The sequence below is a fragment of the Anomaloglossus baeobatrachus genome, chromosome 1, assembly GCF_048569485.1.
Source record: "Anomaloglossus baeobatrachus isolate aAnoBae1 chromosome 1, aAnoBae1.hap1, whole genome shotgun sequence".
In the NCBI taxonomy this organism is placed as follows: Eukaryota; Metazoa; Chordata; class Amphibia; order Anura; family Aromobatidae; genus Anomaloglossus; species Anomaloglossus baeobatrachus.
Window position 1 is genome coordinate 33,112,724 of NC_134353.1, and position 12,915 is coordinate 33,125,638.

Consider the following 12,915-nt stretch of genomic DNA (forward strand, 5'->3'; position numbering starts at 1 on the left):
CTCTGGTGGCCTTGCAAAAGAGGGTCTAAAAAAATTATGAAAAGATTCCATAAAATTGCTGTTACCGGCACCAGATACGGTCCTACTGGTACGGGTAGACTGGTGAAGATGACGAGACCGTCCCATGTTTGTCAAGTTACAACTGGGAGATTCCCTCCCTGCACCTGCACGGTTGTTTGGTGGAAAAGCCGAGCTAAGATCGAGTAACAGCTTCTGCTGATACTCCTGCATACGTGCGTCCCTTTCTATGGCTGGAATTATGTCACAAAATTTGGACTTGTACCGGGGATCTAATAGTGTGGCAATCCAGTAGTCATCATCACTTCTAATTTTGACAATACGACTGTCATGTTGGAGGTAGTGCAACAAGAAGGCACTCGTGTCTTGCGCAGCCATGCGGACCAAGTCCACGCTGTGTTTGTGGCATAGAGGTGCTAACCGTTCTTTCTTCCTCTGACATCTCCCCCCAACCTCTTTCAACTGAAATTTGACCAAGGTCTCCCTCATCCGCTGAGTCTTCCATGTCCATGGACAGTTCGTCCTCCATTTCTTCATGTTCTCCTGCACCTTGCTCAACATTTCGCCTGCTACTATGCGCCCTTGTCGATCCCTGTTCCCCATGGTCCCATGCCTGCTGCGTTGGTGATGATGAACGTCTGGATCTTGGTGATGTTGTTGTCCCTTGCACATATGAATCCTCCTGTAGTTCCTCCCCTTCATGTTGTCCCACCCCCTGACTCCGAATAGTGTTTAGCGTGTGCTCCAGCATGTAAATGACTGGAATCGTCATGCTGATAATGGCATTGTCAGAGCTAAACATATTCGTCGCCATGTCGAAACTGTGCAGAAGGGTGCATAGGTCCTTGATCTGAGACCACTCCATCAGGGTGATCTGCCCCACCTCTGCATCTCGTTGGCCCAGGCTATACGTCATGACGTATTGCACCAGGGCTCTGCGGTGCTGCCACAGTTGCTGTAACATGTGTAGAGTTGAATTCCAGCGTGTCGCCACATCGCATTTCAGGCGATGAACCGGCAGGCCGAAAGACTTCTGGAGCGATGCAAGTCGCTCAGCTGCGGCGCTTGAACGCCGGAAGTGAGCAGACAGTTTTCGTGCCCTGTTCAGAAGGCCATCTAGGCCGGGATAGTGTGTTAAAAATTGCTGCACGACAAGGTTCAACACGTGAGCCATACAAGGTACGTGTGTCACCTTGCCCAGGCGAAGGGCTGCACCCAGGTTTGCAGCATTGTCGCACACGGCCTTACCAGGCTGCAGGTTGAGTGGAGACAACCATTTATTAAACTCGGACCGCAGAGCTGACCACAACTCCTCAGCTGTGTGACTCTTATTCCCAAGACATGTCAAGCTAAAGACCGCCTGATGCCGTTGCGCTCGGCTGCCAGCATAGTAATGAGGCGTGCGTGATTCCTTCTGCGCAGTGAGAACGCTGGTGGCCTGACCAGGCAGGCTTGGGGCGGAGGTGGAGGACCCAGATGAGGTGGAGGATGCAGAAGCTGTGGCGGAACTTGGACAGACAGAGGATTGACACACAAGTCGTGGGGACGGCAAGACTTGTGCAGCAGACCCTTCACCATCTATCACCATAGTTACCCAGTGCCCAGTCAGCGACATGTAACGTCCCTGTCCATGCTTACTGGTCCAAGTATCGGTGGTGAAATGCACCCGTTCACACACAGAGTTTCTCAAGGAAGCGGTGATGTTGTGTGCGACATGCTGGTGTAGCGCGGGCACACCTTTCTTAGAGAAGTAGTGGCGACTAGGCATCTGGTACTGGGGCACAGCGACAGACATAAGGTCTCTAAAATCCTGTGTGTCCACTAGGCGGAAAGGCAGCATTTCGGTAGCCAACAGCTTACAGAGGGATAGAGTCAACCTCTTAGCTTTGTCATGGGTCGGAGGAAGTGGCCTTTTATTTGACCACATCTGAGGGACAGAGATCTGGCTGCTGTGTGTAGACGGTGTTGAGTAGGGTGTCCCTGGAAAAATGCAGGTTTGTGAGGAAAGTGCAGGCGGAGACATGATGTTGCCTTCATCCAAAGTTGGTGCTATCGATGTCTCAGAGAGCTGTACACACTCACTTGTTTCCCCTTCCAAACCAACTGACGACCTTACAAGCAAATTGCCTGTTGCGGTTACAGTGGTGGAAGTTTTGCGTGGAAAAACAGGTGTGACAGCTGTCCCCACAGTCCTAGAAGATGAAGAGCGCGCGGATGCACTGGAAGGGGCGGGCGGTGGATGGTTCGCTCCGCTAGCCGGCATTGCAGCACGGTGAGCTTCCCACCGGGACTTATGATATTTATTCATGTGACGATTCATGGAAGAAGTTGTCAAACTGCTGAGGTTTTGACCTCTACTAACAGAATCATGACAAATGTTACATATCACATGAGTTGGGCGATCTTTTTCGATGTGAAAAAAGGCCCAGGCTAGGCAAGGCTTAGAGGCCATGCGACCTGTTGATCCACCCCGAATAATGCTCATAGGCAGAGTGGTGGCTGAGGATGCAGTTGTAGACGTGCTACCAGTGCTCCGACTCTGTCCAGGAAGGCGCAAGGTAACTTCGTTGTCGGTTGCATCCTCCTCCACCGCCTCTGTTGACCTCCTCGAGTGCCTGACTGGGGGTTGACAGTAGGTGGGATCTAGAACGTCATCATCAATTGTTGTGTTTGCACTCCCCTCCCCCTCAGACCGAGCCTCTTCTTGCCCTGACCGAATATTTAAGTTGTCATCCCAATCGGGTATCTGCGTCTCATCTTCATCAGTATGTTCCTCATTGTCTATAACCACAGGTGTTACAGTTTGTGACAAAGGGTCAACATTATGCTCAGAAACTTGGTCCTCACGGCCTGAATCTGAGTCACAAAGGTTCTGGGCATCACTGCAGACCATTTCCTGTTCTGTACTCACTGTAGCTTGGGAGCAGACCTCTGATTCCCAGGCTATAGTGTGACTGAACAGCTCTGCAGACTCAGCCATCTCAGTTCCACCATACTGTGCAGGGCTGATGGAGACTTCAGAGCTGGGAGAAATCAAGTGTGATTGGGATGACAACTCAGAGGAATGGTGTTTTTTGGATGCGGTACTTGAAGTGGCTGAGAGGGCACTTGTTGGACCACTTGAGATCCATTCAAGCATTTTCCTTTTTTGCCCATCATCTACCTTTGTTCCTCTTGTTCGTGTCCGTAAAAAAGGGAGCACATCGGATTGTCCACAATAAGTAGTAGACATCTTACTTTTGCTAGTAGATGGTCTATCTTCAGCAGATGATAATGGAGCTTTGCCACCTTCCCCACTGACAAAACATTTTTTGCCTTTTCCACCACGCCTCTTCCCCTTTCCACCAGCATCTGTCATTTTGCCACTCATGTTGATTGCGACAAGATTGTGGACTGAAAATGTGGTAGTAAAAATTGAGAGGTGGTGAAGATTGCAGTGGTGGTCTAGCTTTATTAACAGCAGAATAATAAAGAATAAATATCCCTGACAATGTAACTTAGTTATAATTCGTTGGAGTGTGCAACGCAGGCAGACGTGCTGCAAATGTCTTGGCACTAGTGGGACTATAGCAAAGTCCAATAGCCACGTATAGGATGCCACTAGGTACACTGAGTGTTTGCTAGTATAATGGCTTCGTTATAATTAGTTGGAGTGTGCAACACAGGCAGATGCGCTCTGCAAATGTCTTGGCACTAGTGGGACTATAGCAAAGTCCAATAGCCACGTATAGGATGCCACTAGGTACACTGTGTGTTTGCTAGTATAATGGCTGAGTTTAAAAAACTTGGAGTGTGCAATGCAGGCAGATGTGCTCTGCTAATGTCTTTGCACTAGTGGGACTATAGCAAAGTCCAATAGCCACGTATAGGATGCCACTAGGTACACTGAGTGTTTGCTAGTAAAATTGCTTCGTTATAATTAGTTGGAGTGTGCAACGCAGGCAGATGCGCTCTGCAAATGTCTTGGCACTAGTGGGACTATAGCAAAGTCCAATAGCCACGTATAGGATGCCACTAGGTACACTGAGTGTTTGCTAGTATAATGGCTTCGTTATAATTAGTTGGAGTGTGCAACGCAGGCAGATGCGCTCTGCAAATGTCTTGGCACTAGTGGGACTATAGCAAAGTCCAATAGCCACGTATAGGATGCCACTAGGTACACTGAGTGTTTGCTAGTATAATGGCTTCGTTATAATTAGTTGGAGTGTGCAACGCAGGCAGATGCGCTCTGCAAATGTCTTGGCACTAGTGGGACTATAGCAAAGTCCAATAGCCACGTATAGGATGCCACTAGGTACACTGTGTGTTTGCTAGTATAATGGCTGAGTTTAAAAAACTTGGAGTGTGCAATGCAGGCAGATGTGCTCTGCTAATGTCTTTGCACTAGTGGGACTATAGCAAAGTCCAATAGCCACGTATAGGATGCCACTAGGTACACTGAGTGTTTGCTAGTAAAATTGCTTAGTTTAAAAAACTTGGAGTGTGCAATGCAGGCAGATGTGCTCTGCAAATGTCTTGGCCCTAGTGGGACTATAGCAAAGTCCAATAGCCACGTATAGGATGCCACTAGGTACACTGAGTGTGTGCTAGTATAATGGCTTCGTTATAATTAGTTGGAGTGTGCAACGCAGGCAGATGCGCTCTGCAAATGTCTTGGCACTAGTGGGACTATAGCAAAGTCCAATAGCCACGTATAGGATGCCACTAGGTACACTGTGTGTTTGCTAGTATAATGGCTGAGTTTAAAAAACTTGGAGTGTGCAATGCAGGCAGATGTGCTCTGCTAATGTCTTTGCACTAGTGGGACTATAGCAAAGTCCAATAGCCACGTATAGGATGCCACTAGGTACACTGAGTGTTTGCTAGTAAAATTGCTTAGTTTAAAAAACTTGGAGTGTGCAATGCAGGCAGATGTGCTCTGCAAATGTCTTGGCACTAGTGGGACTATAGCAAAGTCCAATAGCCACGTATAGGATGCCACTAGGTACACTGAGTGTGTGCTAGTATAATGGCTTCGTTATAATTAGTTGGAGTGTGCAACGCAGGCAGATGCGCTCTGCAAATGTCTTGGCACTAGTGGGACTATAGCAAAGTCCAATAGCCACGTATAGGATGCCACTAGGTACACTGAGTGTTTGCTAGTATAATGGCTTCGTTATAATTAGTTGGAGTGTGCAACGCAGGCAGATGCGCTCTGCAAATGTCTTGGCACTAGTGGGACTATAGCAAAGTCCAATAGCCACGTATAGGATGCCACTAGGTACACTGAGTGTTTGCTAGTATAATGGCTTCGTTATAATTTGTTGGAGTGTGCAATGCAGGCAGATGCGCTCTGCAAATGTCTTGGCACTAGTGGGACTATAGCAAAGTCCAATAGCCACGTATAGGATGCCACTAGGTACACTGAGTGTTTGCTAGTATAATGGCTTCGTTATAATTAGTTGGAGTGTGCAACGCAGGCAGATGTGCTCTGCAAATGTCTTGGCACTAGTGGGACTATAGCAAAGTCCAATAGCCACGTATAGGATGCCACTAGGTACACTGTGTGTTTGCTAGTATAATGGCTGAGTTTAAAAAACTTGGAGTGTGCAATGCAGGCAGATGTGCTCTGCTAATGTCTTTGCACTAGTGGGACTATAGCAAAGTCCAATAGCCACGTATAGGATGCCACTAGGTACACTGAGTGTTTGCTAGTAAAATTGCTTAGTTTAAAAAACTTGGAGTGTGCAATGCAGGCAGATGTGCTCTGCAAATGTCTTGGCCCTAGTGGGACTATAGCAAAGTCCAATAGCCACGTATAGGATGCCACTAGGTACACTGAGTGTGTGCTAGTATAATGGCTTCGTTATAATTAGTTGGAGTGTGCAACGCAGGCAGATGCGCTCTGCAAATGTCTTGGCACTAGTGGGACTATAGCAAAGTCCAATAGCCACGTATAGGATGCCACTAGGTACACTGAGTGTTTGCTAGTATAATGGCTTCGTTATAATTAGTTGGAGTGTGCAACGCAGGCAGATGCGCTCTGCAAATGTCTTGGCACTAGTGGGACTATAGCAAAGTCCAATAGCCACGTATAGGATGCCACTAGGTACACTGAGTGTTTGCTAGTATAATGGCTTCGTTATAATTAGTTGGAGTGTGCAACGCAGGCAGATGCGCTCTGCAAATGTCTTGGCACTAGTGGGACTATAGCAAAGTCCAATAGCCACGTATAGGATGCCACTAGGTACACTGTGTGTTTGCTAGTATAATGGCTGAGTTTAAAAAACTTGGAGTGTGCAATGCAGGCAGATGTGCTCTGCTAATGTCTTTGCACTAGTGGGACTATAGCAAAGTCCAATAGCCACGTATAGGATGCCACTAGGTACACTGAGTGTTTGCTAGTAAAATTGCTTAGTTTAAAAAACTTGGAGTGTGCAATGCAGGCAGATGTGCTCTGCAAATGTCTTGGCCCTAGTGGGACTATAGCAAAGTCCAATAGCCACGTATAGGATGCCACTAGGTACACTGAGTGTGTGCTAGTATAATGGCTTCGTTATAATTAATTGGAGTGTGCAACGCAGGCAGATGCGCTCTGCAAATATCTTGGCACTAGTGGGACTATAGCAAAGTCCAATAGCCACGTATAGGATGCAACTAGGTACACTGAGTGTTTGCTAGTATAATGGCTTCGTTATAATTTGTTGTAGTGTGCAACGCAGGCAGATGCGCTCTGCAAATGTCTTGGCACTAGTGGGACTATAGCAAAGTCCAATAGCCACGTATAGGATGCCACTAGGTACACTGAGTGTGTGCTAGTATAATGGCTTCGTTATAATTAGTTGGAGTGTGCAACGCAGGCAGATGCGCTCTGCAAATGTCTTGGCACTAGTGGGACTATAGCAAAGTCCAATAGCCACGTATAGGATGCCACTAGGTACACTGAGTGTTTGCTAGTATAATGGCTTCGTTATAATTAGTTGGAGTGTGCAACGCAGGCAGATGCGCTCTGCAAATGTCTTGGCACTAGTGGGACTATAGCAAAGTCCAATAGCCACGTATAGGATGCCACTAGGTACACTGTGTGTTTGCTAGTATAATGGCTGAGTTTAAAAAACTTGGAGTGTGCAATGCAGGCAGATGTGCTCTGCTAATGTCTTTGCACTAGTGGGACTATAGCAAAGTCCAATAGCCACGTATAGGATGCCACTAGGTACACTGAGTGTTTGCTAGTAAAATTGCTTAGTTTAAAAAACTTGGAGTGTGCAATGCAGGCAGATGTGCTCTGCAAATGTCTTGGCACTAGTGGGACTATAGCAAAGTCCAATAGCCACGTATAGGATGCCACTAGGTACACTGAGTGTGTGCTAGTATAATGGCTTCGTTATAATTAGTTGGAGTGTGCAACGCAGGCAGATGCGCTCTGCAAATGTCTTGGCACTAGTGGGACTATAGCAAAGTCCAATAGCCACGTATAGGATGCCACTAGGTACACTGAGTGTTTGCTAGTATAATGGCTTCGTTATAATTAGTTGGAGTGTGCAACGCAGGCAGATGCGCTCTGCAAATGTCTTGGCACTAGTGGGACTATAGCAAAGTCCAATAGCCACGTATAGGATGCCACTAGGTACACTGAGTGTTTGCTAGTATAATGGCTTCGTTATAATTTGTTGGAGTGTGCAACGCAGGCAGATGCGCTCTGCAAATGTCTTGGCCCTAGTGGGACTATAGCAAAGTCCAATAGCCACGTATAGGATGCCACTAGGTACACTGAGTGTTTGCTAGTAAAATTGCTTAGTTTAAAAAACTTGGAGTGTGCAATGCAGGCAGATGTGCTCTGCAAATGTCTTGGCACTAGTGGGACTATAGCAAAGTCCAATAGCCACGTATAGGATGCCACTAGGTACACTGAGTGTGTGCTAGTATAATGGCTTCGTTATAATTAGTTGGAGTGTGCAACGCAGGCAGATGCGCTCTGCAAATGTCTTGGCACTAGTGGGACTATAGCAAAGTCCAATAGCCACGTATAGGATGCCACTAGGTACACTGAGTGTTTGCTAGTATAATGGCTTCGTTATAATTAGTTGGAGTGTGCAACGCAGGCAGATGCGCTCTGCAAATGTCTTGGCACTAGTGGGACTATAGCAAAGTCCAATAGCCACGTATAGGATGCCACTAGGTACACTGAGTGTTTGCTAGTATAATGGCTTCGTTATAATTTGTTGGAGTGTGCAACGCAGGCAGATGCGCTCTGCAAATGTCTTGGCCCTAGTGGGACTATAGCAAAGTCCAATAGCCACGTATAGGATGCCACTAGGTACAGAGTGTTTGCTAGTATAATGGCTGAGTTTAAAAAACTTGGAGTGTGCAATGCAGGCAGATGTGCTCTGCTAATGTCTTTGCACTAGTGGGACTATAGCAAAGTCCAATAGCCACGTATAGGATGCCACTAGGTACACTGAGTGTTTGCTAGTAAAATTGCTTAGTTTAAAAAACTTGGAGTGTGCAATGCAGGCAGATGTGCTCTGCAAATGTCTTTGCACTAGTGGGACTATAGCAAAGTCCAATAGCCACAGATAGGATGCCACTAGGTACACTGAGTGTTTGCTAGTATAATGGCTTAGTTAGAATGAGTTGGAGTGTGCAGAGGACAAGAGGGTACAGTGGCAGGATTGTGGTGCTCTGGGTAGAGGAATGGAAGCCTGCCTTTCTATTCCCTCCTAATGGTGAAATGCAGGGAGGAAATCCCTGACCTGGGCTACACAGACGCTGTTGCTGTTTGCAGGACCTGTCACCTATGGCTCTCTGACCCTGCCGGTACGAGCCCTTAAAAGGACTGCTATAAAGTGCTCTCCCTATGCTGTCTAACGCTGTGTATGCAGCGCATACAGCTGTATCGGCGATAGGACAAAGGACGGAACTGCGACAGTGATGTCTGACACCAAAGACGCAGAAGGCAGATAATGGCGATCGTGAAGAAAATGTCCGGTTTTATAATGCAGGGACATGTGACATGCAGATCCTATCACACATGCCGTTGCTTCTCTGCCTCAAAGTCCACTTAGGTGTGTGTGTGTCTGTGATTGGCTGACATGCTGGCCAGCCCCACAAGACGCGCGCGCTTAGGGAAGGAAGACAAGAAAAAAAAAAAAAAAAATGGCGATCGCCATTATAGAAACAGCAGTGATCTGAAGGCGCTGTTCACGCACACTATACACTGAAATGTGATAATAGTTTGATTCACAGAGTGACTTACACTATTACAGCAGAAACCAAGCTAAGATTTAGCTGTTTTTTGGCTGCTAGAACCGTTCTCGAACGTTTCTAGAACTATCGAGCTTTTGCAAAAAGCTCGAGTTCTAGTTCGATCTAGAACATGCCCCAAAATCACTCGAGCCTAGAACTGGAGAACCACGAACCACGAACCGCGCTCAACTCTAAATACAACATCCAGTTCTATGATGCCACTAAATGGCAGTATTTTTTGCTATCATTATAGCTTATTAAAAACAGAGCAGGAGGGTGTCCTGCACAGGTGCTGCACATAGATTTGCACCAGTGGGACACTAATGGAGTACAACAGCCACTTCTTGTATGCCACTAAGTTTACTCAATTTTTGGTATTATAATGTCTTAGTAAGTAACAATGAGTTTGAGTGTGCAATGCAGGCAGACGTGCTGCAAATATCTGTGCACTAGTGGGACTATACAGAAGTCCAATAGCCACGTTTAGGATGCCATTAAGTTTCCTCAGTGTTTGCTAGTATAATGGCTTAGTAACAATGAGTTTGAGTGTGCAATGCAGGCAGGCGTGCTGCAAATATCTTTGCACTAGTGGGACTATACAGAAGTCCAACAGCCACTTTTAGGATGCCACTAGGTTCACTCAGTGTTTGCTAGTATAATGGCTTAGCTACAATGAGTTTGAGTGTACAATGCAGGCAGACGTGCTGCAAATATCTGTGCACTAGTGGGACTATACAGAAGTCCAATAGCCACGTTTAGGATGCCACTAAGTTCACTGAGTGTTTGCTAGTATAATGGCTTAGTAACAATGAGTTGGAGTGTGCAAAGGGCAGGAGGGTACAGTGGCAGGGTTGTGGTGTGGGTCTCTGGGTAGAGGAAAGGAAGCCTGCCTTTCTTTCCCTCCTAATGGGGAAATGCAGTGAGGAAATCCCTGACCTTAGCTACACAGACGCTGTCATCTTGTGTAGCTGTTAAACTCTGTTTTCAGAACCTGTCACCTATGGCTCTGACCCTGCCGATATTAGCCCTTAAAAGGACTGATATAAAGTGCTATCCCTAAGCTGTCCAGCGCTGTGTATGGAGCGTATACAGCTGTATCGGCGATAGGAGCTGCGCCAGTGATGTCTGACACCAAGGACGCAGAAGAGATAATGGCGTCCGGATGGGCAGATACTCGTTTTTATAATGCAGGAACATGTGACATGGACATCCTATCACACATGCCGTTGCTTCTCTGGCTAAATGTCCACTTAGCTGTGTGTGTGTCTGGGATTGGCTGACATGCTGGCCCGCCCCACTACACGCGCGCGCTTAGGGAAGGAAGACAAGGAAAAAAAAAAATGGCGATCTCCATTATCCATACAGCAGTGATCTGAATGCGCTGTTCCCGCACACTATACACTAAAAATGTCATAATAGTGTGAGTCACAGAGTGATTTACACTATTACAGCGGAAAGCCAGCTAGGAATTAGCTGGGTTTTTTGCTGCTAGAACCGTTCTCAAATGTATCTAGAACTATCGAGCTTTTGCAAAAAAGCTCGAGTTCTAGTTCGATCTAGAACAGCCCCCAAAATCACTCGAGCCGCGAACTGGAGAACCACGTACCGCGAACCGCGCTCAACACTTCTCCTAACCTCAGTGCATAATTAAATTAAATTATCAATATAAATATATAATAATTATAATTTAAAATTAAAAAATAAATTAAATTCTTTACTGGGCCTAGAACTCGTGAAGTTATGCTACTTATCCGAGCACTCTATCCACTGAGCTACTGGCTCTAATGATAAAGAAAGGCAGATTTTGTAATCTTGAAGTCTGCATGGCTGAAGTCTCTGCTGACTGCGCAATTCACTTAATTGCTGTGTGGAGCTGATACAGCGCGATGGTGTTCTACGGTGCTGCTACATCTTCAGGGAGCGGAGCTGACAGTGTCGTGTGGATTACTTTGGACCTGGAGGGGTATTTGGGGATTAATAAAGGGGTGAAACAGGGGTTTTTTTTGTCTTTTATTACAAATAAAGGATTTTTCGGTGTGTGTGTTTATTTACTTTCACTTTCAGGTTGATCATGAAAGGTGTCTCGGGGAGACGCTTGTCATGATTACCTCTTATTACCCTGATTGCTACCGCACCAGGGCAATTTGGGATGAGCTGGGTGGAGTCCCAGGACTGTCGCATCTAATGAATGCGGCAACTCCTGCGCTGCTGGGTGATATTGTTAGGGTGGTGGGCTCCCGATAACGTGGTGCTCTCCATCCTGACAATACCAGCCTCCTGCCATGTGGCTTTATCCTGGCTGGTATCAAATATGGGGGGAACCGCATTTTTTTAGGGAAATATAGGAAAGTACTTTTTTTTTATTATTTCACGAATTTCATGAAATAATTAAAAAACAAATGACGTGGGCTTCTCCATATTTTTGTATGCTAGCCAGGTACAGCAGGCACCTAAGGGCTGCCCTTAAACCCCAGCTACCTATTTGTACCTGGCTGGGAACCAAAAATATAGCGAAGCCCATTTTTTTTAATTATTTCATGAATTTCATGAAGTAATTAAAAACAAATGACGTGGGCTTCACCATATTTTTGTGTCCAGCCAGGTACAACTAGGCAGCTGAGGATGGAAATCCGCAGCACAGGTTAGCCCGAGGTTTCTGGGCTCCTCTGCTGTGAATTGCAATCCGCAGCCACCCCAGAAAATGGCGCATTCATTGAATTCATTGGGCAGCCGGTGAATAACAGAACAGGGAAGCAGAACGGGGAGTCGACCGTGTGCCAGAGCATGTCACCGGTACACGGAGATACACAAACAAGCACCGTGTACCGGAGAGATGCAATGACAGGACCTAGCATGACATCTAGCCATGTGACCAGTCTGTAGCCAATGAGATAATAAACACGTTACTGGTCACATGCTGTTTTGACGTCACGATAGGTCCTATCATCAGTGCTGGTTACCGGGAGGACGCAGCGATTATCGGAAGGAAAAGTGGCGGGAGACAGAGTGCAGGACGCATCGCGGGGACAGGTAAGTGTTATCGCAATGTTTATTAACTGTACGTGTACATTTATAATGTGTTTTTATGTGTTTGTGTTTGCCTGCCATTGGTTTTAATGGGGTTCGAGAGGTTCATTGAACGGTTCGCCGAACCGAACTCGAACTCGGCCTCCGTTCGATGAACCGAACTGAACTCGAGCCTCTGGAGGCTCGCTCATCTCTAGTTCTGAGATGCGTTTTTTTAAGAGAGTGTATGGTACATCCTACGTATTTAAGATTGCATTGTGTACATTCAGCTATATACACTACATTTTTGGTGTTGCAGTTAATATAACGTTTGATATTTTTGCAATCCATGATCAGAAAAAACCTTTGTAATGTATGTATGTGCAGCAATTCCTCATACCACATCTAAAAAACCCTTAGTAGTGAGCCGTGTCTCAAAAGAACAATCAGCTGTAAAAAAAAACTAAGGAAGATGTGGTTTCCAATGGTTTTAGATTTTTTTTGCCACTACCAAACAGCCAGAATTCAATATTTTAAACAAAATTTCATCATCACACAACACAGGCATCGACTTAAGAAGAAGCAATTTAATCTGGTTGAACTGCGGACTATAGGGGGCTTTACATGCAAAGACATCGCTAACGAGATGTCGTTGGGGTCACGGAA